This window comes from Gopherus flavomarginatus, chromosome 8 (genome assembly GCF_025201925.1).
Source record: "Gopherus flavomarginatus isolate rGopFla2 chromosome 8, rGopFla2.mat.asm, whole genome shotgun sequence".
NCBI classification, from domain to species: Eukaryota; Metazoa; Chordata; order Testudines; family Testudinidae; genus Gopherus; species Gopherus flavomarginatus.
This window is the reverse complement of record NC_066624.1, coordinates 114,675,804-114,701,091: the sequence shown is the minus strand read 5'-3', so window position 1 is coordinate 114,701,091 and position 25,288 is coordinate 114,675,804. Positions and strand designations below refer to the sequence as shown.

At 47.3% G+C, this 25,288-nt stretch overlaps 1 protein-coding gene across 1 annotated transcript in view; it reads left to right on the top strand.

Moving 5' to 3' along the window:
• The window catches only part of LOC127056288 (very long-chain specific acyl-CoA dehydrogenase, mitochondrial-like), a 215,433-nt gene that overhangs the window by 36,900 nt on the left and 153,245 nt on the right, over positions 1-25,288 (top strand). The window lies entirely within an intron of this gene.

The following is a 25,288-nucleotide window of genomic DNA, read 5'->3' as shown; positions in this document are numbered from 1 at the left end:
TGGGTCTGGGGGTCCCCAGGGAAGGTTTTTCAGGGGGACCAGAGTGCCCCAAAATACTCTAATTTTTTGGGTGGTGGCAGCAGGTACCAGGTCCAAGCTGGTAACTAAGCTTGGAGGTTTTCATGCTAACCCCCATATTTTGGACGCTAAGGTCCAAATCTGGGACTAAGGTTGTGATAACTTGGGATGCATTTGAGGCCAGTAAAGTTACTGGAAAAGTCTGTTAACATGTCTGGGGATGGAGCGGAAATCCTCCAGGGACATCTCCATGAAGCTCTCCTGGAGGTACTCCAAAAGCCTTTGCAGAAGGTTTCTGGGCAAGGCAGCCTTATTCCGTCCTCCAGGGTAGGACACTTGACCAAACCATGCATGTAGCAAGTAATCTGGTATCATTGCATGACAAAGCCTAGCTGCGTATGGTCCCGGTGTTTGCTGGCATTCAAGCAACATCCGTTCTTTATCTCACTGTGTTATCCTCAAGAGAGTGATATCGTTCATGGTAACCTGGTTGAAAATCAGGAATTTAATTAAGGGCACAGAGATGGTTGGGCTGTTTGCCTGTGGCTTAAAAGACATCCTTCCCTGCATTTAGCCAAGCCGGGGGTGTGTGTGTGTGTGTGTGTGATTGGCACTGAGCTTTTTCGTGTTTTTCTAGCAGGGATATTCCCTGCTACCAGCCATGTGGTGGGGGGGAGGGTGGCTAGCAGCGATCTTCCATGATACCATCCACGCGGTGGGGGGAGGGGTAAAGCGATCATCCCACAGAATTGGATGGGGCGGTTCTGGTGCTGTACGTTAACAGGAAAGAAGCAGCACTCAACGGGCTTTGCTTGCTATTTGGGAAAGGAGGGTGCTGGATATATGAAGGCTGCAGAAGCCAAAAGACAATGGATTACCATGGCCGCATGCAAGCTGAATTCTGATGCCCCGACCTGAGTTTGTGATCTCTAACACCAAAGCCACAGGTGTCATAAACAGATAGCTAAGGGTTAATGTCTCTTTCACCTATAAAGGGTTAACAAACAGTGACCTGCAAACACCTGACCAGAGGACCAATCAGGAGACAAAATACTTTCAAATCTAGTGGAGGGAAGCCTTTGTTTGTGGGTTTTGGGTTTGGCTTTGTTCTCTCTGGGTCCTGGATGGGACTAGAGGTGCAACCAGGTTTCTGCCAATCTCCCTGCTACAGTCTTTTATCTATTCAGAATTGTAAGTAAGAAAAGGTGGTCGTAGTCTTTTAATTTGTTTTTTTTCCATTTGCATATGTGTACTTGCTGGAAGTAGCTTAAATTGTGTTTCTGCTGGAGAAAGTTTCTTTCTATTGTTTATAGTTGAAAGACCCTGTAACTTTTTACCATCTAAAGTGCAGAGATAAACCTTTTACTTTTTTCTTTCTTTTTTTTTATTAGAAGTTTTGCTTTTAAGACCTGTGTGATTTTTTTCTCCTAGTTAAGGTTCAAGGGAATTGGTAGGGAGAAGGGAAGGATAAATTTTCTCTTTGTGTTAGATTCACGCAGCTTGAATCTGTATAGCCTCTGGGTGAGGGGGAAGGTAACACTCCTCTCGGTGTGGTGATTCAAGAAGTTGAATCAGGCGATCTCCTAGTGTTCCCAGGGCGGGAAGGAGATGGGAGGAAGAAGGGAGGGGGAAGGGAATGGTTTATTTCCCTTTGTTGTGAGACTCAAGGAATTTGGGTCTTGGGACCCCCAGGGAAGGTTTTTGGGGGAGACCAGAGTCTATCAGGTGCTCTACTCTAAGTCCTGATTGGTGGCAGCCTATCAGATCTAAGCTGGTAATTAAGCTTAGGGGAATTCATGCTAGTACCCATATTTTGGACGCTAAGGTCCAGAATTGGGAATTATACTTGACAGCAGGCACTCAATATTAAGATGCAAAATGCGACCTTGTAGTGAAATCACATGTGCTATGTAAGGTGAACAGTGTTGTTCACTGTGAAAGAGTATAACCATTGTTCTGTGAAATGTATCTTTTTAAATACTTCTCTCCCTTTTTTCCCTCCGTCCTGCAGCTGCAAATTTTTCAAGTCTCCCTCCTCCATTCCGAAGGCTATCTCAGATAAGGCGGTGGAAAAAAAAGAGGCGAGATGAAATGTTCTCAGAAATCATGGAAGTGACCCGCAATGAAAGAGCTCATCTGAACGAGTGGAAGGATGTGGTATCAAAGTACGGGAAAGATGCCAGTGACCGTGAGGACAGGAGGGACCAACGTGAGGAGAGGAGAGATGCTTGAGATGAGAGGTGGCGGCAGGAAGATCTGAGATGTCGGGATGCAACTCTGGGGCTGCTGCGTGATCAAACGGACATGCTCCAGCATCTGGTGTAGCTTCAAGAACGACAGCAGGATCACAGAGTGCTGCTGCAGCCCCTGTATAACTACCATCCCCCTCACCATGTTCCTTAGCCTCCTCACCCACTAGATGACTAAGAACGCGTGGGGGAAGGCTTCGTGCACCTGCCCATTCCACCCCAGTGGACAGCCCAACCAAAAGGCTGTCATTATTTTGAAAATTTTTTAGTGGGCTTTTCCTTCCCTTCTATCCTCCTTCCAAACCCCATCCAGGCTACCTTGTCAGTTCTCGCCCTCTTTTTATAATTAATTAATAAAGAATACATGATTTTTAAATGAGAGTGATTTTATTTTCCTTAGGAAGCAAGCGGTAATCGAAGATGGAGGGTGGGTGACTTACAGAGAATGAGTCAATCAAGGGAGAGGGGAGTTTCATCAAGGAGAAACAAACACAATAGTCACACCGTACCCTGGCCCGTGATGAAACTCATTTTCAAAGTTTCTCTGATGCGCACCACTTCCTGGTGTGCTCTTCTAATCGCCCTGGTGTCTGGCTGCGCATAATCAGCGGCCAGGTGATTTGCCTCAGCCTCCCACCCCGCCATAAAGGTGTCCCCCTTACTCTCACAGAGATTGTGAAGCACACAGCAAGCAGCAATAACAAAGGGGACATTGGTTTGGCTGAGGTCTGAGCGAGTCAGTAATGTGCGCCAGCGCGCCTTTAAATGGCCAAATGCACATTCTACCACCATTCTGCACTTGCTCAGCCTGTAGTTGAACAACTCCTGACCACTGTCCAGGCTGCCTGTGTATGGCTTCATGAGCCATGGCATCAAGGGGTAGGCTGGGTCCCCCAGGATAACTACAGGCATTTCAACATCCCCAACTGTTATCTTCTGGTCTGGGAAGTCATTCCCTTGCTGCAGCCGTTTAAACAGAGTAGTGTTCCTGAAGACGCGAGCATCATGAACCCTGCCCGGCCATCCCACGTGGATGTTGGTGAAACGTCCCTTGTGATCCACCAGTGCTTGCAGCACCATGGAAAAGTAACCCTTGCGGTTTATGTACTGGGTGCCCTGGTGCTCCGGTGCCAAGATAGGGATATGGGTTCCATCTATCGCCCCCCCACAGTTAGGAAATCCCATTGCAGCAAAGACATCCACTATGACCTGCACATTTCCCAGAGTCACTACTTTTTGTAGCAGCAGCTTAATGATTGCTTTGGCTACTTGCATCACAGCAGCCCTGACAGTAGATTTGCTCACTCCAAATTGATTCCCGACAGACCAGTAGCTGTCTGGTGTTGCAGGCTTCCAGAGGGCTATTGCCACTCGCTTCTCAACTGTGAGGGCTGCTCGCATCTTGGTATTCTGGCGTTTCAAGGTAGGGGAAAGCAAGCCACAAAGTTCCATGAAAGTGCCCTTATGCATGCGAAAGTTTCGCAGCCACTGGGAATCATCCCACACCTGCAACACTATGCGGTCCCACCAGTCTGTGCTTGTTTCCCGGGCCCAAAATTGGCGTTCAATGGCTAGAACCTGCCCCATTAGCAGCATGATCTCCAAAGCGCAGGGGCCTGCGGTTTGAGAGAATTCTGTGTCCATGTCCTCATCACTCTCGTCGCCGCGCTGCTGTAGTTGCCTCGTCCTTGACTGGTTTTGCAGGTCCTGGCTCGGCACTGACTGCACGAGAATGCGCGAGGTGTTTGCAACATCCATGACTGCTGTCTTGAGCTGAGCAGGGTCCATGCTTGCCGTGCTATGGCGTCTCCACAGTTCACTCAGGGAAAAAGGCGTGAAACGGTTGTCTGCTACTTGCACAGAGGGAGGGGTGAAGCTGTACCCAGAACCACCCGCGACAATGATTTTTGCCCCGTCAGGCACTGGGATCTCAACCCAGAATTCCAAGGGGCGGGGGAGACTGCGGGAACTATGGGATAGCTACCCACACTGCAAAGCTCTGGAAATCGACACTAGCCTCGGTACATGGACGCACACCGCCAAATTAATGTGCTTAGTGTGGCCGCGTGCACTCGACTTTATACAATCTGTTTTACAAAACCGGTTTCTGTAAAATCGGAATAATCCCGTAGTGTAGACGTACCCTCTGTGTGCTATTACACTAATCAGAGTACATTGGGAGTAGCTCCTTACAGTTATTCCATATACACATCAGGACAAGGAAGAGCAGAATCAGGCCCATTGGACTGGACTGTTGTATGGAGTTAGGCTAGTGCATAGATCTGACTACCATACATTCTTCTCATGGATCCGCTCCATTACTTATCCGAGTAGAGCTGACTGTCTTCCTTCAGGGTAGCAGGGTGAGCTGCAGGGGCTCTCTTTGCTTGGCTTGTTAGACTGAAGATCCTAGGAAATGTGATTTCAGTGTCAAAGGAAGAATCTATATTTGAAGGGAGAACTAAAAGTTAAGTTTGATCCCTTTATTTCAGCAGGTTCTGTGGTGTTCCTGGCACTCCAACAAATGACATCCAGTGCTGACTCAGCCCAGTATCCCACAGGCATGCACATCCCAGGAGGTGCATTGTCAGGGCAGGGTTTGCAGGCTGACTCTGTCTGGTGGATGAACAGAGGACTTTTGTCTCCAGCCAGCACCTTTCAGCAGCACTGAATACCCCTTTAAAAGAATAAAGATTAAAACAACAACAAAAGACCTGTATTTTCCTGCCAGTCAGTGTCGGAGCTGCTCAGCTCCCCTTAGTACAGCAACATTATAGGCTGCTGCACTAGCTGTTCAGGCAATCCATTAGGGGAACCCAAACCAGGTAGGAATTCTCTTCATTGCTTCAGGAAGACAAGCTGCTTTTACACTCCATTAAAAAATTCATAGCGACATGGATTATGTAAGAACCAACTCCAACAACAAAATCAGTTTCCTCTGCAATTAAAAAGCTTGTGTTTAAATTTCCCTTGTAGTTTTAATTGAACCCTGGGAAATTGAATTATTTTCATAGTCATTATAAACTAAATCCAGCTTGGTGCCTGATTTTATATTTTTAAGTCACTGTTTGAAAAGAGAAGAATGCATTTCTGTGATTTGTCAATGTCTGAGTTCTTACAAGGGTTCTGAGTGTTTGTAGTACTCCCTGGGGCCCTATGCAAATATCAGATAAATAGCTTAGGCAGCACAATAATCAACAATAACTCAGGAAGCTGGTCTGACCTCAGGCAGCTTTTTTAAAAAGCAGCTATATAATACTCTAAATCCATAATGCACTTCAGAGAACAAGAGCTTGTCACACTAGAAGCTGCCTTTGGAGGAAGGAAATATTAAGAGACTATTTGACTCTTAAAAATAAATCTCAGCTATAGATTTGATTACAAATGTTTTCTGACAGATGAGGGCCTAAACTGCACTTTAGTAGCTCTATTGTGGAGGGAGCTTGGTACAATAGTCAGCCCAAAGGCCGGAGATCCCGGGCACCTAGCTAATCTACCTGTTGAAGGGTTTATATTGCTACCTGTCACCATAGTATCTGAGTGTCTTCCACATATAATCAATTCCACTAGTGAAGTCCTTGGACTTCATGAAGTCTCTGGAAGGTCTTCCTTTCTGGAGTAAAATTCTGCTGGGGGTATTTTTTGTTTGTTTGGCTTTATTTGTTGGACAGCCAGAACATATTACTCTTGTACTCTACAGTCTGGTTGCCAATCAACGTTGGGGGAAGAAGGTTGTCAAAGTACTCTCTCCTCAATGGCTTGTGTCCTGGTTATCTAGGAGATCAATAGGCTGGCTGCCATAGAATCATAGAAGCGTAGGACTGGAAGGGGCCTCGAGAGATCATCTAGTGCAATCTCCTGTGCAGAGGCAGGATTAAGTATTATCTAGATCATCCCTGACAGATGTTTGTCCAACCTGCTCTTAAAACCTTCCAATGATGGAGATTCGATGAGCTCTGTAGGGAATTACTTCCATTGTTTAACTACCCTTACAGGAAGTTTTTCCTAGCGTCTAACCTAAATCTCCCTTGCTAAAATCTAAGTCCATTACTTCTTGTCCTGTCCTCAGAGGTTAAGGAGAACAATTTATCACTCTGCTCTTTATAACAACTTTTTATGTACTTGAAGATATTATCAGTCCCATCTCAGACTTCTCTTCTCCAGACTAAATAAACCCAGTTTTTTTTCAATCTTTCCTCATAGGTTGTGTTTTCTAGACCTTTAATCATTTTTGTTGCTCTCCTCTGGACTTTCTCCAATTTGTCCACATCTTTCCCGAAGCATGCTTGCCATGGCATAGAGGATTGGGCCAAAAGAAATCTGATGAGGTTCAACAAGGACAAGTGCAGAGTCCTGCACTCAGGACAGAAGAATCCCATGCACTGCTACAGACTAGGGACCAAATGGCTAGGCAGCAGTTCTGTGGAAAAGGACCTAGGGGTTACAGCGAACCAGAAGCTGGATATGAGTCGACAGTGTGCCCTTGTTGCCAAGAAGGTGAACGGCATTTTGGGCCATATAGGTAGGGTCATTGCCAGCAGATCGAGGGATGTGATCATTCTCCTCTATTCAGCATTGGTGAGGCCTCATCTGGAGTACTGTGTCCAGTTTTGGGCCCTACACTACAAGAAGGATGTGGAAAAATTAGAAAGAGTCCAGCAGAGGGCAACAAAAATAATTAGAGGGCTGGAGCACATGACTTATGAGAAGAGGCTGAGGGAACTGGGATTGTTTAGTCTGCAGAAGAGAATGAGGGTGGATTTGATAGCTGCTTTCAACTACCTGAAAGAGGGTTCCAAAGAGGATGAATCTAGACTCTTCTCAGTGGTGGAAGATGACAGAACAAGGAGTAATGGTCTCAAGTTGCAGTGGGGAAGGTCTAGGTTGGATATTTGGAAACACTATTTCACTAGGAGGGTGGTGAAGCGCTGGAATGGGTTACCTAGGGAGGTGGTGGAATCTCCTTCCTTAGAGGTTTTTAAGATCAGGCTTGATAAAGCCCTGGCTGGGATGATTTAATTGGGAATTGATCCTGCTTTGAGCAGGGGGTTGGACTAGATGACCTCCTGAGTCCCTTCCAACCCTGATATTCTATGATTCTGTGACCTTGTGTAGCCATTACACTAGCGCAAAGTGAGTGTAAAATTGTGTTTTAATACCCTGTTTGCACCATAAAAGGCGCAGGGAAATACAGACTCAAGCCCTATCTCTTCCTGTCTGCTCCATCCCACTGGCATTCATCTGATATGCTTTTACCTAGGGTCCAAAGGATCCAGGCTCATGGTGTTCCCTTTAGTTCATAGGTTCCCAAACTGTAGGTCATGACCCAAATGGGATCATGCCATCAGCAGATGGGGTTTGGGTCCAATGGGCCAGATTTGGCCTGAGAGATAACACTGTCTGCCCCTGAAAGACCCCACCAGGAAGCTACCATTGTGCTCTATAAAACAGCAGCCTCTGCATAGCATGCCCTCTTAAGTACAGTGCACATGAGGTCATGCTGTGTAGAGGCCACCAGTGTTTGTGGCGCAGGTCTGGACACACTGGCTGTGCGGGTGCCAGTTTAGCTATTTGCACCATCCAGCTGTACAAGCATCCGGCTGAGGGACTTGAATGCACAAGATCCTTGTCTGTGGACAGCAGCTTCTTCAACAGAGCAGCCTCTTTGTTTGAACTGGTAGGAGCCTATGCTAGCCTTTGCTGAAATGGGAGTCTGCCGTGGCTTATATGCTCCTGAAGGCAGGGCCCATATCTTCTTTTATGCCACCCTGTGTACCCTGCTGGGACCACCATTTCAGTAAACCTAATTACAGGCCCTTCCCAGAGCAGTCAACTCACCTAGAGATGGAGAATGAGAACCTTTCTGAATACACCATTTACAGAAGATTGTCACAACTCCTTACATTGGCCATGACACAGTTCCTTTGGTCCTACATTTGCACTATCGTCTTTGTTATTTTTTAAATTCATGTAGTGTAATTTTTTATCTATAGTCTACATAATAAAGCAGAAAATATCATAACGCCACTACATAAATCCATAGTACACCCACACCTTGAATTCTGCTTGCAGTTCTTGTTGCTCCATCTCGCAAAAGATATATTAGACTTGGAAAAGGTTCAGAGAAGGGCAAAAAGCTACAAAGGCAGGCTGATCCAGGTGTGAAGCTGTGCAGCACAGGGCCGCCCAGAGAATTCAGGGGGCCTGGGGTCTTTGGTGGTGGTGGGGCCTCGCCACCGAATTGCTGCCGAAGACTCGGCACTTCGGCGATGGGTCCCGGGGCGGAAGGACCCCCCATTGTAGGTCTTCGAGGCACTTCGGCGGCTGGGGGTCCTTCCGCCCCGGGACCCGCCGCCGAAGACCCGGAGTGGAAGAAGCTACGGGGACCTGGGACCCATGAGAGTTTTCTGGGGCCCCTGGTGCAAGTGAAGGACCCAAAAAACTCTCGTGGGGGCCCCTGCAGGGCCTGGGGCAAATTGCCCCACTTGCCCCCCCTTCTGGGCAGCTCTAGTGCAGCATGAGACAGTAGTTGGAGGACTGCTGGATGCGGAGTAGTTAGGAATGTGTCCACATGTACCTGAAAATCTAAACTCACTGCGAAGTGGAGAGCCTCCTGTTCCGAGGAGGGTTACTTCCTGCAACTTAGGGCCCCAAATAATTAGTGTTTAAAAACTGTTGTGTGGGGATGCAAGCCACTGTGAAGCTAGTCCGCTGTAACAGGCCTGTGCAGACAGGCCTCAGTCTGAGGCATTGCTGTAGTGGCAGCGGCTGTAGTATTTGGGGATCAGTAGTTACCATGCTCCTTATCTGGGATGTTATTTGCTCTCACTTCAAAACCTGTATAGTGCCTCCAGCCATGATGGGGCCTTGTAACTGACCAATGTTTGATTTGTAAATGGGTGGCTGTGCTGGTGCCAGCTGGGAACCATTGCTCCATGTCATGCCTTGTGACTGGCGCTCCACATTCCCCCTCACGATCTGATGGAGACACCTCAGTGCTGGGCCCTACTGCAATGCTGCTGCTACTGTCTATTCTGCTGGGTGCCCTGTTGCTCGTTTCAGGCCTTAGGTTGCTTCACACCCCATACAGTAAGGTCTATAGCCCAAAGGGTCGGTAAATCAGATGTAGGTAGTCCAAGGGATCTGTCACCCAGGAAGTGCCAGTGACCACTGACCCTGCTGGTGATTAAAACCTGGAGTAGAGGAACTCTTGAGGGCCCTCCCAGTCCTACATTTCCGTGATTCTATAGCCCAGGGTTTCTGGTATCAGTGGAAATAGTTCATTATTAGGACAGAACATTGGGGACCAAATTCAGCTCTGGCGTAATCAGCTACATGTCCCATTGACATCACTGGGGTTGTACCACAGCTGAATTGAGTTCATCATCTCCAGCACAGAAGATCTGTTAGTTGCTAAATGTGTTTGGATGCTGAGCCACTGACGTTGCAAACTGAGGTCCTTTGCTACAAAGTGCAGGGTCAGCTCAGTCTGTGCTTACTGCTAAGCAGAGATACCAGCACTTCACAGCCTCCAGCATCTCACTGGGATGTATCCAGCACGCAGCACAGGATGGCCAGCCAGGTAGTGTGGGTCAGTTGGTGATACTCTGAGCTATGCAGATAATGTGGTTCTTTATTTCCAGTTCCAAAAGAGCCTTCTAAGACTTTTGCACATAAACTGACAGCTAAGGGGACGTTTCTGCCTCTGTGCATCTGAAGACTCCAACTCCATCAAAATGGGAAAGCATTTTAAGCCCCAGTAAGTGGTCCAGCTCTGGAATGAATGGTGTAGTAAGCCCCCAGGCATGAAAGAGCTGAAGCACCAGCAGGTCATCTGTAGCTCAGCTCTGACAGAATTCTACTCTCTTTCACCCCAATGACTGGTGAATGTCAAAAGATACATAGCCTGACTTTGATGCTGATAAGCTTCTGAAAGCCGACACTTACTCAAAGTATTCTAACTGTGTGGAGCTGAAACTTGCAAGGAACTTTCCTGGTAACAAATTCTCTTATGAAATTTCTATTACTTCCTGCTTCTGAGAAGGCTGGATATACCACCAGAATGATCTCTCCTGGGTACCCCAGTATTTCTATGGTGGAACCTCGAGGAGCAGAGCTGAGGGAAAGTGAAAAATAATGATTAAAAGAAAGAAAAACAAAGTTCATCACATACTTCCCAGTCTCCAGAAAGATTCCATGTGGATGTGAGGTTTTGGCAAAAGTGGGAAGGAGAGGCAGGGACTGGGTCACCTTTACTCACTGGCATATGGTTCTGGGAAGTGAGGTGTTGAGGGAAGTGTCCCTCAGTAAACAATGTTCTATGAAAGCAGCAAAGAGTCCTGTGGCACCTTATAGACTAACAGACATTTTGGAGCATGAGCTTTTGTGGGTGAATACCCACTTCCTCAGATGCATTCACCCACGAAAGCTCATGCTCCAAAACGTCTGTTAGTCTATAAGGTGCCACAGGATTCTTTGCTGCTTTTACAGATCCAGACTAACATGGCTACCCCTCCGATACTTGACACAATGTTCTATGAGATTTACTGGGATATCCCAGTATGTGTAACTTCCAGTTCAGATGTGGAAGCTGTAGAGAAAACCATTCTTAGTCCACCACATCTGAAAGTAGAATGAATTATATTGTGAAAATACGAATGGATTAAAGAAATGTTGTATGTTCCTTTAAGCAGAAATAAGAAATGTTGAAATACAGGTGTTAGGAAAAGAAACATTAAGGCACAAACAATGAGTCCACTTAAGATAATGGCGAAACATTAACTAGAGATTGGTAAAAGTTAGTAAGGAAATTAATTATCCATGTCTAGCCCAGGTAAGCTTATCAGATTCTGCTTCCTTTTCTATCTTGTTATGTTCGTGCCCTTTTATCTGTATAAATAAGATAGTTTGTGTCTTGCATGGTGCTCACATTATCTGACTGTATTAGCATAGCACTGTGCTAATAAAACAGAGTGGTCTGACAAATTGTGAATCCTGAGTCTGACTTTGACACACATAACTAATTCTTCTTCTCCTACCTGGAAATTGCTTCACTTAAGCCTGATTCAGGACAGTGAGTTGTGTCACAGCAATGGGACTGTTGCACTTGTGTCCCTTCTCTAGTCTCTGTGTGCATCCCCTCTGGTGTTGGCCTCATCTCCTCACCTGTCTTGGGGCGGAATGTCATAATTTCCCCAGAGTTAGAATCAGAAATTATCTGGCTATATTCACCCTTTTCTGGTAGGAGCTGGATGTATAGGTGTTCAAAGCAACATATTAGCTTGTTTGAGAACCTGAAACAAAGGTCCTCATTTATCTTTGCCAATCCCTGGAAGAGGAGGATTCAAAAAGAAAACATCTCATCAGCAGGCAGAGCCTACGTGTCACACAACTAAAAGGAAACTGGGCCCACAGGCCTCAAACCAGGCCTCAGAAGGGTTCCAGGGACAACATTCAGCATAGAAGAGCCAGATTCATATCAGAAGAATTACTGGGCATTAGTTTGGGAACTACCATGGCTTGGTGTGACCAAAATGAGCACCGATGGCAGCAAACAGATTGTGACTGCCTCGGGGAGGAGGCAGCCCAAAGGCCAGGCTTTCACAGTGTGTCAGAAGAGTTGCAGCACACATACCTTCTGTTCAACTCTGGTTTCAACCACACATTCGCTGAGTGCTACACCACAGCCAAAAAGAAGGTACAGGTAGGACTGCAGCAGCATGCTTTGCCTTCAGTGAGATGTGTTCCACGTGCCACAGAATGCTATTCTCTCTATTGCTTTCTTTTGCAAACTATCTTGATGACAGATGGCTTGAAGGAGAGGCCAGAAAGGGAATTATAGCGTTTCTGGCCTACTTATGGTATGTGACATTTTTATGCTACTCAGTCTCATGGAATCCTCTTTTCAGATCACCTGGAGGGACTTTGGGCTTTCTGATGAAACATCTAGTAGGTGTTTCAGGACAGGAGCTAGAAAGATAGGAAAGAGCCATGCACAGGCAGAGAAGGTCACGACGTGGATAAGAAATCCAAACACAACACATTTTCCCTCTCTATTTTTAATTATATCATTGTTAGCCATACACTTTGCTTATCTCAGTTGCTGCCCTATGGCTCACTTCATCCATTTGCTGCACCCAGAGAGGACCAGACAATGGCCACATATTTGGAGCTGGGAATGGCAACACCAACAAAGGTTTGTGCAGAGAATGAAAATACCCCTGCCTTGCAATACATCATTCTCTTTTCCTGTATCCCTTAACGTGAGGGGGAAAAGACTCCACCCACAAGCCTATCAGCTATTCATTGAGACTGAAATAGCTGTTTTTTAATGAAATGCTCAGTAATCAGCACAAGTACCAAATTCCATTAATGCTTTGCTACTTTTGCTTTAAATGCACATTTGCAGCTTCCCGGGGTGCCTGGCAATCCACTAATCCCCTGCAGCATGTGGTGGGAAACTTGTTATTGTAGAGAAAAAACAAGAGAGAAGCACATGGAGTTTTCCTGCCAGTGAGCTGAATTGTGGAGAGTGTGCAACCAAGGCCCTCTGTACACTGTACCTGTGGGTCACAACCTTTTCCCTCCTGGAAAGCTAGCCAGAAACCGCCCCTTCCTGCATCCTGTGTAGAGGTCACAACCCATTATTTGCACACAGCTGAATATACAATTTGCAGCAAGCCCTCCCTTGGCTTTGGTAGAACTCCAGTGCAGCAGGCAGGAATGTGACTGTAAATGGAGACTATTTCATTCTAATCCACCCATGATCGCTGTGTTTGTATATTTTGACACCAATCATTTATATTCTGGTGTAACCTTTCTGCCAGGTGAAGCCAGCTGCAGCCAGGGTGAGGTTCAATATCTAGGGGTTCCTTTTCATTGATACAACACAGAACTGGCTTGAGCCCCCACCCAGTAACCTGGGAAATTTACACATCACCCCTGGGTGCCTTTGAGAGGCAATATTTCCCCACTTGCAAGCACAGAGTCTGAGTGTAGAAAAGAAATTTTTAATAAAAGGAGGGAAGTAACTTGGCATTAATTTGAGAAAACACCACAAACAGGTTTCATAAACATAAACTATGAATAAAAGACCCACTCCCATGTAGGTTGGGCAGTGTCCTTTTCCCCTCAGGTTCTTATGTCCAGCAACCCAAAAGCCCCTTTCACATGCCCAAGCCTTCTCTGAACCCCACTCACAGTTGCTGTCCTTAGTCAGTGCAGACCCAGAGTTCAGAGGTTCATCTGCAGAGTTCACCTCCCCTCCTGGGCAGGGTAAAGAGGTACCTTACTCTCTCACCACCCCCGCTGCTGGCTGCCTGCTCACCACTCTCTCTACCAGCTGACTGTCAATCATCTGTCTCTGCTGTAACCTCTGCACATCAATCTCTTAGTAAAGTTCAGCTCTTTACACGCTAAGCAAAAATACTGCTCCATCTCAAGTGATTTCAGCTCTCTGTAATTTTTAGCTCTTAGCAGGCAGAGCAAGACACAGTCATACCACAACTAATTTCAGCTCTGATGGGGCATTTAACATAACAAAAAGGCTTCTAATGAAGTCTCCTTAGCTTTATTCTTTGAACAGTAGGGAAGAACAGGTTAAACCAGTCTAGGAAAAACCCTTGAAGATGTATCATTTCCTGACTAGAAAAACTTGTCCCCGCCCTTCTTACTTTCACAGGGCACTGACATTCAAACACCTGCTTAACAAGTTTATTTCAACTGAGGGTGGCCCCCCTCATTTGGGACACGTTAAGCACAGTCCTGCTTTCCTGTATTCCTACAATAATTACAACATTGGGAACCATGTTTCACTACCCCTGCAGTCAGTTCTATGGTCATTTGTACCCAACACCAGCCAAAGTTGATCCTTTGACACAGCTATATCTGATGAATATGTAAACAGAGCAGGAGCAAACTGTATTTACATAAACACTCCCATAGTCAATTCCCCTCCCAGCTAGCTGTCAGGGAAGAATTCATTCAGACCCTGCTTACATTAGTAACTCTAACTTTTTAATTGTAAGTGTACCGCACGTTTGTATTGTCAGTCCATGGCAGCATTACAGATGGCAGATGAGGGGCAGTTGGTAGGGGTAGTTTGGACTTTGCATGGGGGAAGCATGGAAATCATTTTGGGATTGGGGAACAAACACATTAGCTTGGTGTTTCAGTTAAGATCATCATCTGTGAAGTAGCTAATGACATCTTTGAGATTCGGTGTCACTAGGCAGCTCAGACCTTTTGGGCCTGTTGTTTTAAGCTGTTTACAGACTCTAGCAAGCTTTACTGCCTGGGTTACATTTGGTTCCTGTACTGAAAGGACCTTCACTGGTCCATCTCTCTCACTCACATAGCCTGAGGCATGATCGACACTACCAACTTCTGTTGGTAGAACTGCATCATGCAGGGGTATGGAAATCCACACCTCTGAGCGATGCAGCATTACCCACCTAACCCTTGGTGCAGACAGTGCTATGTTGATGGGAGGACTTCTCTTGTTGATGTAGCTACTGCCTCTTGGGGAGATGGATTAACAATGCCAACAGGAGAAACTCTCCTGTCAGCATAGGCAGCATCTTCACTCAGTGCTACAGTGGCACTGGTGCAGTGCTGTAAGTGTAGACAATCCCTGAGCCTTCCTTTCCCCAGGAAAGTCCCTTCTCTCACCAGGATGTGTGTGCCCCTGCTTCCTTCCCTCAATGATTAGCTGTGGCTGGAAGGGTGGAGTGGGGACAGGCTGCCAGGTATATATTCCATGCCTAAGCCTTCTTGCAGGTGCTGGGCGGTGAGGGTCACGTAAGCACCCGTCTCCCAGACAATAACTTGCTCCTGCCCTTTTAGCGAAGAACCTTTCTCCCTCTGTCTTACCTGACTGCACATGCAGATGGGTATCAGGCCCATGAGAGAGCAGCCAAGGGGGGCATGGAGTGTGCCCTGGCCACATACAGAGAGGGCCAGGGCTGCGGACAACAGCATAGCTGCTCAGACTGTGGGGGAGTTTGTGTGATATTCACATTACCAACAGAGGGGACAGGTCTGTATAATTTTTGTTGGTGCTCAGAATGGGTCCAAGTCCCGCCCGCCACCCCCCACACCTGCCTAAGGCTCTGGGAGGGAGTTTGGGTACTGGGTGCAGGCTCTGGGCTGGGGCAGGGAGTTGAGGTGCAGGAGGAGGTGTGGGAGGAGGCTTAGGGTGCTGGACGCGGGAGGGGGATTGGGTGCTGGGTGTGGGCTCTGGGAGGGATTCGGTGTTGGGTGCAGGCTCTGGGTTGGGACAGAGGGTTGGAGGAGATGTGGGGCATGGGGCTGGGCTGGGGATGAGGACTTTGGGGTGCAGCAGGCAGGCTGCTCTAGGGTTGGGGGCCAGAGAGGAGGACTCCCCCCATCCCTCTCCCTGCCGGCAGCAGCGAGCTGAGAGGGGGTCTCTCAGCAGGCTCAACACTCACCCAAGTCCCCCCAGGCTGCTGCTCAGGAGATCCAGCTAGGATAAGCTCCACCCCTGGAGTCGCCTGCTGGAGGGAGCTGCCATGCACCTCCTCCTCTCCTCCCTCTGCAGGTGCAGGAACCACCTAAGCCTGCCCCAGGCGCTGCTCCTTTGTAGCCGGCAGTGGAGACAGGGCCAGGGGAGAGACCTCACCCTGAACATTGGTGGACCTGGGCCCCCTGGGCCCTGAATTTGCTGGAGCCCAGGCACCACGGGCCCATACAACTCGCTGCCCCTGTCCATGCCATCCTGTGGTCCCCTCCTCACACCTCAGGCACATCCCTCAGGGTAAGGTCACCAGTGCGCAACTTGTTTTCTTAGACGCTCACTCCAACAGGCTGGGTGAGCTGGCTGGGCTGGGTCCCTCAGCTATCCCAGTTTGATTAGAATTGGGAGTTTCATTCTGGATTTGGAGGCAGAATTGTCCGGTCTGGAGATGCTGGCTAAGGCCCAGTTCCACTGTGATCCAATTTAATGGCTACAGAATAACTCTCTCCAGACAGTACAGAAAACCCACCATTAGATCCAGATGACATGTTAATAAGCAGACAGAACCTTGTTTCAAAACATTACATTCATCACCCTAAAAGACAAATATAGACAACAGGTCTTGAAAGTCGGTGAAACTTCATGTTTTCCCTGATTAAGACCTGAAATAAAATGTAACAGCTGTGGTTAAAAATACTCCATCATTGCTGCCTTCCACTACATCAGGAAAAGCTATTTATAGAAGGACATGGTCTTTACATAGAAAGCCTTGGTGACAATCGTCTCTTTTCCCAGGGAGCTGAAGCACACTGAGCCATGCAGCACTGCACCTAGAACAGAGAGCTCCATGACAGCCTTCAGGGCTCGCACAGCCTGTGTTCCATAATTTAAGCAATGAGTAATTATTTTCCCTTTTAATTTGATAAGACATGTGAGGGCAGCTGCCTACATTTCTGTCAAACAATAGTCAAAGGGACCTAATTTCCCTGCAAAGCCACACACTGCAGTCAGAAGTACCTCGGCCCCAGCTCACTCTGAAGTATTTTTGTGCCAACTGCCCTTCAGGTAGAGGCTGGACTGGCTAAATTTCCTTTCTTCATTTACTGAAGCTATTTCTTCCAGAAACTGGCTGATAAAAGCAACTTCAAAGTGCAAAAGGAGCTATAGCTAAAAAGTGGAAAGCCCAGATGCTGCAGGATATAGCAGTGGGTGATTTGTTATATCAGTACTGAATACCTTAATTTGGTACTAGGGGGAGATGTGATGTGCTAACATCTTCCAGACAGGACCTACGCAGAGGCCCATCTGGCCAGATGGTCATTAAGTGACAGAACACAGTGGTTGAACATATTCATCTGCAAACTGACTCCTCAGAGCTCCAGCTGCCTTGCAGCTACCTAACTAGTCCACAGATTTGCTTTGCAGCTGTCAGAACCTTCCCACTGCCCTTGTAGCAGCCAGATCCATCTCCTAGCTGGTGACCACTTCCAGTTTCCAAGAGTTACCTACCCAGAAACCAGAGGAGGGAGGGATAACTCAGTGGTTTGAGCATTGGCCTGCTTAAACCCAGGGTTGTGAGCTCAATCCTTGAGGGGGCCACTTAGGGATCTGGGGCAAAAATTGGTCCTGCTAGTGAAGGCAGGAGGCTGGACTCAATGACCTTTCAAGGTCCCTTCCAGTTCTAGGAGATGGGTACATCTCCTATTATTATAGATATTGACCTCAAGGTCAAAGACTGCATAGCACTTTTCACAAGAACAAGGGTGTTAACCCCAGTGTACTGGCCAATATCCCAGACTTCTCTTTGCACTGCACTGCTATGCACATTATCACATTTCTTCTGCGGAAGAAAGTGTCTGCATGCCAGTGGTGGGTGGCATTGCTATAGTGATCTCTGTGTGTGTAGCCTGCACAGTACTTTAGAATTCTTTGTGATAAAGGATGCTTTGTAGATGTCAAGTGCAGCATCATTATTTGGGTTTCCTGTCTGGCTAAGAACAAGAGTGGCACCGCTTCATGTCAATGCATCATCTTTTTGGGATCTGTATGCTGCCCTTGCAGAGAAACAGGCTCAGCAACCTAACTGATCTGTGCCATGTCTAACTTTAATAATTCTGTATTAAAACAGATGTCATGTGTGGCTGGTGCAGCTTGGAGTCTGGCCTGCTGAACAGAATTACCTGTTCTGGGGTCTATAAGTAGTTGGAGGTCAAACACTTAGATTAAGAGAACTGGACTTAAAACTATCTGCCAATGAACTGCTGTGTGACTTTGGTTAGGTCATTGCCCCGCGCTGTGTCTCAGTTTCCTCTCCTGTTCTGTCTTTTCTATTGCGACTGTAAGCTCTTTGGGGCAAGAACTCTCTCTTGGTGTGTGTGTGTGTATATGTGTGTGTGTGTGTGTATGTGTGTGTGTCTGCAGTAGCCAGCACAATGGGGCTGCTAGGCACCTTTCTAAAAATCATCAATAACAGATTAATAGATTCCAAGGCCAGGAGAGACCAGTGTGATCATCTAGTGTGACCTCCTGTCCAGCACAGGCCAGAGAACTGCTCCACAATAATCCCTAGAGCACAGCTTTCCGAAAAACATCCAACCTTGATTTTAAATTTTTCAGTGATAGAGAATCTAGCACACCCCTTGGTAAATTGTTCCAATGGTTAACTGCCCTCACTTTAAAAATTTATGCATTATTTCCAGTCTGAATTTGTCTAACTTCAACTTCCAGGCACTGGATCCTGTTAGACCTGTCTCTGCTAGATTGAAGAGCCCAATATTAAATATTTGATCCCTATGTAGATACTTACAGACTGTCACCAAGTCACCCCTTAACATTCTCTTTATTAAGCTACATAGACTGAGCTCTATGACTCTATCACTCTGAGGCAGGTTTTCTAATCCTGTGATCATTCTCGTATCTATTCTCTGAACCCTCTCCAATTTATCAACATCCTTCTTGAATTCTGGGCACCAGAACTGGACACACCATTCCAGCAACAGTCACACACCACTGCCAAATACAGAGGGAAAATAACCTCTCTACTCCTACATGATTTCCCTCTTTATGGAGCCCAGAATCACATTAGCCCTCTTGGCTACAGTGTCACACTGGAGCTCATGTTCAGCTAATTACCCCCTGCCCCCGACACTGCTTCCCAGGTTAGAGTCCCCCATCCTATAAGAATGGTGTGACCCATGGCCAGAAAGGGTTAAGCAGCTTGCAGGCTAATTGACCCAGATTCGACCTTTAGGGACATATTGGTAGATAATTTTTGTGTGTTTACATATACATTGTTAGATGTTAACATTGTAATTGAGCAGTCCCTGTCTCTGCTGTATTCTGTTAATTCAGAGATCAAAAGGAAATATTAACATCTAAATGAACTATAAACATAGTGATATCACTGTATTCATCTCTCTTTGAAATGTATAGCAAATCATCTATGAATGGTGGAAAATAGGCAATTGCCTTATGTTAATCCATGTAGCTAATTACTGGTGATACTTAGAAAACAGGTCCACTTCAAAGTCTCTCTGATTGCCTATTGTTCGCCTAAGGACATTGAACTGTATAAAGATGTCTGGGGTCCTGATCCTGTCATCTCAGATCTGCTTGATGCTTCACGCAGGGGAAGCTTCAGTCACAAGACCGAGATCTCCAGTCCTAGTCTGGACCACCTTGAATATGAACATTGGACTATAACCTATGGACTAATTCTGAAAGAACTCTTTGCAACTACAAAACTCACCATCTCTGCTATTAATCTGATCTCAGAACTGTACTCAGGTCTGTATGTAGACTGATCTTTTAACCAATACTCTCTCTCTTTTTTCTTCTTAAATAAATTTTAGTTTTATTAATAAGAATTGGCTGTAAATGCATATTTGGGTAAGATCTGAAGTATTCATTAACTTGAGAGGTAATGTGTCTGATCCTTTGGGATTGGTAGAACATTTTTATATGATTAAGTTTTTCAGTAATCCTCATCATATTTGACTTGGGTGTCTGGGTGGAGGCCTAAGGCTGGGTTGCTTTAAGGGAACTGTGTTATTGGCTTCTGGGCAACCAGTGAGGTATTAGAGAAGCTGTTTTGTGCTGGTTTGGTAAATCTATTTGGTAAATATCCACCAGTTGTGGGGATTATCTGCCCCATTCTTTGCAGTTCACCCTGAGTGACCTCAATGCAGCTCCCTTGGGATTCCGATCACAGATGGCCTACATTCTTTGTTCCTAGATGGATATGTTGTCACACCCCCCCACTGTGCCTTCCTGGGTTACTCTGGGGCAGGCGAAATGCCCCTTTGTGCCGGGGCACCTGATGTTGACAGTAAAGGCGATCCTGGGTCTCCCGGTGGTGATGGTGGGTAGGTGGGGATTTGCTGGCCAACCCTCTGCTGCAGCCCTTTTACTAACAAAGGAAATGAAGCTTGGCAGAGTCTCCACCTAGCTGGGTCCTGCACACACTCACTGGCCTGCCTTGGGAGTCTCCAGGGACACACCTGAGCTAAGCTATGCAATGGTCTACCCAAAAGTACCAATTATAAACAATATACAAACAGTGTACAAACACCCCTTTACTTATCCATCTAGAAAAACATGATATAAAAGACTGACAATTAAAATGGCACAACCGCTTTAAATCAGCAGGGGGCAGGTCAATAAATGCAGTTTACAGTTGTAAACAGAGCTTACCCAACTCCCATTTATACTAGCACCACTTACCCTACTCCTGAGTGTGCACTCCTCTGACCGTCAGAGTTGTGGGTGCATGTGAAGATCTCAAAGCCGGGGCCAGCGCTCTGTTGGTCTAGCCGAGGCAGCCCCGGGCAGGGTGATTCTACTGTGGGATCATTCTGTGCCGCTCAGCCCCTCTGGAGATGGGAGTTGTTCTTCCCAGAAACCAGGAATCTGGCTCCTGGCTAGATGACAAGGCTGCTTTGTCTCTTCTCAAACTCAGGCACCCGCTTACGGTCCTGTCACTGTCCCTCTTCCCCTGTAAGCACATTCCCAACCAACACAGGAGGTGGTTACTCCCACTGCCTGCGCTGCAGGCCATCTTCAGTCAGCTCTGGGCTCAGCAACAGTCTCTGCTGACACCCACCAACAGCTTCCGCAGCTCCCTGTGTGCCAAATGCCCCGGCACTCTCAGCGGCTCGGACAGAGTGCCACAAGCTGCCCTAGTCCCCTGGCCAGGCTCTCAGCTCCCCACACACCAGGGAGCCCGCCGCACGCTGCCTCTGTATCCAGAATGAGGCTCCCTTCGCCTTGGACGCAGATGTCTCTCTCTTCCCCAAGGCATCATGGGAGCTGTCGTCACTGAGGGTGGACTGCAGCATCCCAGCCGGAACACTCCCAATTAAGTTCCGAGGCCCCGCTAATAGAGGGGGCCTACATATACATTTAGCCACATTAAAAGGAATATTGTTGGCTTGCACCAGCTTACCAAGCGAGCTATATCGGTCTGTCCTCTGCAGGCCTCCCCCAATCTTTGGGTCAGCTGCAAAATTGGGAGCTTCAGCCTTTCCCTTCTTCTGTTTCCTCAGCATAGATACCACCATCCCCCCTTAGAGTGTGTACAGCATATGGCTGGCCTGGGAACTGATGAGGCTGATGTGTTCTGGCCAGCACTGAGAGCAGCAAGGGCGCTAGCTGTACCACAGACGCCTTGCAGTGGCAGGTATCGCATCTGCCATTTAGACCAGCTCATTGGGTCCAGAAAACATGCCTCTAGCATTGTTAATACTTGATGCTCTAGAGGAAGGTAGCCTGCCTCAGGCCTCCAACAAACATCTGACAAGCTATGGGTATGCACAGTACTTTGCGGGCGGGATGGGCTTCCTGCCTGACACGGCTCTTGCCCCTCCCTTCCCCACGGCAAACAGCATGCACCCTGAAGCATGAGATTCAATTACTCATTTTAACTCAGCCTGTAGTGCTCAGTGCTCTTGGCAGCCAGGAAATTGCTCAGCGCTTTAAAGAACCCACCCACACTGTTTGACTGGCGGAGCCCCGTCTGTGGTGATTAAGGCATACTGGCAAGCAGCAGATACAGTGAGTGGGCAGGAGTCCCTGGCTGGTCCAGGAGAACTCCACCCCAAAACACAGACCTCCACTAAGCTCTGCTCGCTCATCACAGCCCTGCCTCTAGGTCCTGCTGGATCAACCAAGTCCATTCCCTAGGTGAGATGAGTGTGAGACTTCATGCTCCAGTCACTTCCTGAAGCAGAGCAAGGCTTGCAAGGGTTGTGAAGTCATGCTACAAATTACCATGGCGCAGGGATGGATTCTCCATCGTTGACCATTTTAAAATCAAGACGGGATGTTTTTCTAAAAGCTGTGCTCTAGGAATGATTTTAGGGCAGTTCTATGTCCTGTGCTGTACAGGAGGTCAGACTAGATGATCACAATGGTCCTTTCTGGCTTTGGAATCTGTGTCTCTAGCCAGCTCAAGCCCATCACATTGGTAACATGGTCCTGTATGTGCTGAATTGGGCCACAGTGGCTGGGCATCCCACTAAACTAAGGGGTCCTAAGCTTGGCAACATCAAGTGCTGCCTTGGCAGCTTGCCAGGAGCCCAGGGTATAAGGCAAATATGCATAGAAATGTTCATACTGTAAAATAGTAACTAAAAATGCACATGACCAAGTCTGCGTGCGTTCTCCTTGGCAGAGGTATAGAAATCGCTTGTTTGAATTCATCAGCAATAAATACAAAGGAGTCTACGTGCATCCCTTGCTCCTGTTTCAAACAGAGCACCGTCTGAGTCCAGTTTATAGATCTCCATGTGGACATGGTGGGGCACCCCCAGAGGTGAAAGTAAGCCGGTACAGGTCAGTAAGGAGGACCGGTAAGAAAAGGAGACTGCCTGAGGGAGCGAGAAGCCCCCTGCATAAGAATAGTTTAAACTCAGCTGTTCCCTGAGTGGTTCAGCCCCCGAGGGTTAGGAGTGGTTTCTGGCATCCTTGTTAATTTCACTCACAGTAGCTGGGGGGAGGGTGTGTTTGACCATGACAGGGGCAGTCCTTTTCTGCCCCCTGGATGAGGGGATCTCTCCAATACTAATACACACAACAAATACAAGCATTTGCCTGCACAGCTTAAATCCAGAGATAATAAAAGCAGGTGGAAGGGGAAAACTCACTGTCACACTGGTTTCTCATCGCCTCCCTCCCTCTCCTCCAACCAGGCTGCAGAAAAGGCTCTGCATTCCTCCCCCGCATCCGAGGGTTCTTCTCTAGGCTCTAGCTTGCAGTAGGGTGACTGGCTGAGATGCCTGCTGCTGCTGCCTGCACAAGAACAGTTTAAACTCAGCTGTTCCCTGCACAGTTCAACCCCCAGGGCTAGGAGCCGTTTCTGGCATCCTTGTTAATTTCATTCCCAGTTGTTGTTGAGTGGGGGCGGGGTGTGTGTGACCATGGCAGGGGCAGTTCTTTTCTGCCCCTGGGATGAGGGGGATCTCCTCTATACAAAAAACACAATCAAAATCAGGAACCATTTCCAAGTTCAAATCTATCCCATTCCCTCCCCAGCAGAGGATCATGGCTGTGATGTCCAAACTGCTTGCAGATTCTCTTTGAAATGTTACTGAACTGTGCAGGGAACAGCTGAGTTTAAACTGTTCTTATGCAGGAGGCAGGCTTCTCCCTCCCTCAGCCAGTCTCCCTGCTGCAAGCTGGAGGAAAGCCCCTGCAGCTCCTGAGTGCCAGGCAGGGAGAAAGCATGGAGCCTAGTGTCGGCAGCCTGGCTGGAGGAGGAGGGAAGACATGGAGAAGAATGTGACAGTAAGTTTTCACTTTTTCAGGCTTATTCCAATAGTAAAGTTTTATTACAGACAGTACTGGTAGTAGTAATAGAAGCTTTATTTTATCTATCTATGTTACGCAATGGGAGGGATCCATGAAGTACGTAGGAGAGGTGGGTTGCTTGCAATTGGACCATATGGGTAAGAAATGTAAATTACTTTCACCCCTGCCTAAACACCAGGGCTTCCAGCCGCCTCTGCAGCTGGTAGCTCTGGGGGTGATTTAAAAGGCCCGGCTCCTAGCTTCAGCCGAATCCCCGAGCCCTTTAAATTCTGATTTAAAAGCCCAGGGATTTAAAGGCCCCACCTCCTACAATAGAGGCCATGCCTCTTCCGGTTGAGGCCCCTCCCCCTCTGCAGGACTCTGGAGTACCGGTAAGTCCTTTAAGTTACTTTCACCCCTGGGCACCCCAGCACTAAAGCGTGGACTTAATCACAGCTATTGAGCCAAAGGGGTAGATGCCCTTGCATTGCTGCACCTGTCTATTACAAGCCAGCTTCCTTGCTGTGTTCCATTCACGTCTGAGAGTGCATTCTCTGGCTCTGAGCCCCTGTAATTGGAGCCTTGAGAACATATCTGTTCTACCTTTGTAGGTAGCTCTGTGGTGTTAGGAAAGGCTCCTTCCTTTCCTTATTGAAAGAAACACACTACAAGGGAGATAGAGCGCTTTGTTCACTACATACTGTCACTTTTTCCTAGCCGAACATGAAATAATTCAACAACCAGAGTTTTGAACACCTTTGAACTTATTTGTAAAAGTGGCTCCTCTCCTCTTGACCATTAAAATACTGACTTGCTGACGCCTTAAGCACTGCCAATACTTGTTTAGGCTCAACAATCCTTGTTAGGGGAAATGTGAGCCAGAGATCTCAATTTAACATGCTTAATTGATTCTAACATAGTTAATTACTGACTTAGTCTGGCATTCTCATGGATGCTTTTTCCAGGGGGCTTCTGCTCAAACTCTATACTTATGAACGTATCATGGGGGTCTTAATCCTGCCCTGCAATGCACATAGGGAGGCCACTGCTGCATCCCCAGAATACTTAGACAGTTCTGTACTTCCGAGGATGGTGTAGGCCTGCCCCTGCCAGTGTGCCCCTGCTGGCATGCCATCACATATACAGTGCCCACAGAGGCTGCCATTTTGAAGAGCACTGGGCCTGATTCTGGGAGATGTAGTGACCAGACTAGGACAGAGAGAGGGACCCAGGTGACATCACAATCTCCACCAGCTTCAGCTAAATCCCAGCCAGCACCTGGCATGTGTCATTTCCTTCAAATCCCGGCTTAGTTCTTTTCTTTTCTCTCTCTCCTTTTGCCTTCTGTTTAATAAGAGTCTGGCTTTGCCAGACAAGACTGTATTTTGTAATGCTGGAATAAGCCTGTGACCAGAGAGGGAGTTAAAAGAAATGCCCTGAACAGTCAGATCCTGATACAAGTTTACCAGGTCTCAGAGTGGCTCTTAGAGTATGTGCTGCGTCTATTTCTCCAGCAGTGAGGATGCAAATAAGAGTCGACACCAGAGACAGAAGCTGCCTTTCCTATCTTTGTTGTCCTTTCTCTCTTCTTTGAGCCTGTCCATTGTTTTGTCTTTTAGGAAATGGGATTGGACTTCAGCAACAACAGCTCCACCTCATCTCAACTAACTTCTCTCCCCTCCATCCCTCAAAGAACGATGACTACATTGACTGTCATTCTATCTGAAAGAGCGTCAGTTTTCCTTATAAAACTCTCTGCAGC